The following is a 3,115-nucleotide window of genomic DNA, read 5'->3' as shown; positions in this document are numbered from 1 at the left end:
CGATATGTTTAACATCTCTCCCCGTAGCATTTATGGCGTATAGTCTTTGTTCATTTCGACGTATAATTACTTTTACTGAATTGTCAACTGTTGTTCTACTTTCTTTGTACATTTGTTATTCTATTTGAACAAATCAATAAAAGTATTAAAAAAAAAAAAAAAAAGAAACTATCGCTACACGTACATGGATTAAAGATATCGAATTTGCAGTTCCTCGATCATGGGAGTATTTCAATTATTTCCTTTACTTGAAACTTACGTTTGTTAATTTATTCTTTTTAATTATACATCGTCCGTTTCTCTCTACTTCTTTTAGCTTTACGGACCTTTCAATTTTTTATGCGCATCTAAGTAAAATAGAATAAAACATGCTCTCAGCGGATTAAGAAGTCATTAGAGACTATTTAGTCGCAATATATCCTTTGATGTTATAAATATTCCATATCGAGATAAAGGTCCAGATAAAGTAAGCGCATTCTGAAATTGCGCAATCGGTGGAGGAGACTCCACGACCGGTTCCCGACCGGGGAATGTGCACGCGGTTTTTTCTCAATACTGCAGCCTGTTCGATCATATCTATTTTGTCCAAAGATGTCAAGGATGACATTTCACAGACACCGTGAATCGGTTTTTTCGTCCCGACGACATTAGATTATATTATCGTCCAAGTTTTTCCAAGTTTCACATTTTAAAAAATCAATTCTATACGTGTACTCGGAACCGTGCTAGAATATTCATAAATTATTTTAGTGAAGTAAAATTTGGAACATTGAGCGTTAATGAGTTTTTAAACCATGAGAACTTTACAATTAAATTTCTCGATATTTTACATCAAAAGATTACGCATAATACGCAGTTATTCAATAGTAAATTATTCAAAAGTACGTCAGCAAAGAACCATCTGCATCCAAAGCACTCGGAGAATTTTCTACTTAATCTCATTTCCTGCCAGATATCCGTTGAAATAATTAATTCGCTTAAAATCTAATTCGAATTGCAAAGGCACGCGAGGATTCAGCAAATTGAATAAAGTAGCATTCTACCGCAGGCTGATTCACTTGGCTCGATAAAAATTTCTCCCTGCGCAAAATCGATCTCCGATAAATCGGTTGGTCGTGTAATTAAGAAATAAAGGCAGTTGATGGAACAAGGCTTCTCGTGGCCGAATAATAATCGTGAAATCAGTCGTGAAGTAGGCGAGCCAGCTGGTTACATGTTCTTAACGCCGATTAATCAGCGTTCTCTCTGATAAGATCAATTTTCGTGTCACAGCCGCTTGTTTAACCCGGAACACATTTACGTTGCCGGTGTTGGACGCTGCGCGATATAATCGTGTGTAGTCGTTAATTTTTGCCATGGTAAATCGTCCCGTTGCGTGGCGCAACGAAAGCTTCGTTACGCGTCTCACAGCGCGGGAATCCTTTTCCGCGGGCGAAATTAAGGCCAGCCGCCCCTCCTCGAAATTCATGATGAACGCGAGGAACGCGTCGTTACACGCGTTACAAGGCGATCCCACCGAATGATCGATCGAGACGGCCGGCGATTTCCGATATCTCGCGCGACGTCCGGGAGAAATTTCGAAACAATAAACGGACCTCGTTGCGAAACCGGCCGAATTATAATTTGACCGGTTACCGACGTGTGCGCGACGTACAAATTTATATCGTCAGCCCGTTGCTTTAATGTTATGCTCGATCATTTTTCATTCCTCCTGGAAAGTTTATGGTGCTTTTAATTTACAGGCAATTGCCTTCTTCTGCGGATTATCTTTTTGTTGCGTATTCAGATTGCGAGTCATTGAGTATTAAAAGGAGGATGCTTCTTGCAAGAATCTTCTGCGATTCGAGTTTCGTAATTTCATCGCAATGAACAGCCACTATAGGCTATATGATAGAGGTATACAAATTTTAAACCGAGATTACGCTTGATACGATTTTTGCAATATTCTTATCGTCGTCTCATTTCTTCCGATGATCCTCAGGAGAGACGTAACTTCCGAAGTTCGCTATCTCACATTCACCAACGCTTCTGCGGACCTCATGGAAATGATGTTACGGAAAAGAAAGAGGAAAGTAATTCTTTGGAGAATCTTGCTGGCAGGTGCATCTATACATGCTACATATCTTATTGCACAAATGCATTTATTCCAAGATACAATCCTGCTTTTACATATTTCATGACGTTAAATTTAAATAGCTAAGAGTACATAGAATCTTTGAAGATTCAGGCAGAAGAAAAGACAAGGAACGATATCGTTCTTTAATTATTTCAAACGATACCGAAGAGTAAGAGCATTCGGTTGAAATGTGAACAACCGTGTCAAGGTAGTCTCAGAGTTAGTAGAACGCACTTTTATGGATAATCGTTCTTCGCCATTCTCTTGTCACGATGGATGGATCACAAAAAGGTTGCCTCGAGTTTCTACAAACGAGCTCATTTATTCCGCCATGATTTCAATGTTCGTTTGATTTTTATCACGTGCAAAGTCTTTTGGGTCTCGCCTGTATAAACAGAGCCTTCTTGATCCTATTCTCGGGATCGTAAGACAGTTAATCAACCAAGCTACGGTAAGTTGTATCGTTAACTATGTTGTCAGATAAATTTTGGATGATATGACAGAAGTCGTGAGAAAGTTATAGGAAATTGTATTAATACACACGAACATACACAAGAACGTTAACGTGATAAATCATTTATGTTTTATAAACGAAGGAAACTTCTAGACTGTCGGCTGATAAAGTTCTCAAAGTTGTGGCGTTTTAAGACGAGTTAGAGTCGGAGAGAGAGAGAGAGAGAGAGAGAGAGAGGAAGAGAGTAGGATTTCTGTTATAGACCCACGAAAAAACTAACAAAAGGTGAATTCGAGGGTTTTATCGTTGAGTTTTAAACTCTGACCATTTTCTAATCGATTCGTTGAAGATGCAAAATTCCAAAAAGTTTATTCCTTTGTCTTAAATAAAAATTAATCCAGCGCTCTGCAACAACAAACAGAAACCTAATATTTTCTCAATCAAAAATTCGCTAAAAGCATTATTATAAATTACAAATACGCTAATAATGAATTGTTTATATTATACCGGAAAGAGGATGCTGGAAATCGCAAAAGATGCTTAGA

Source organism: Bombus bifarius, unplaced genomic scaffold (assembly GCF_011952205.1).
Source record: "Bombus bifarius isolate JDL3187 unplaced genomic scaffold, Bbif_JDL3187 scf7180000008199, whole genome shotgun sequence".
NCBI classification, from domain to species: domain Eukaryota; kingdom Metazoa; phylum Arthropoda; class Insecta; order Hymenoptera; family Apidae; genus Bombus; species Bombus bifarius.
Note: the sequence above shows the minus strand (reverse complement) of the source record.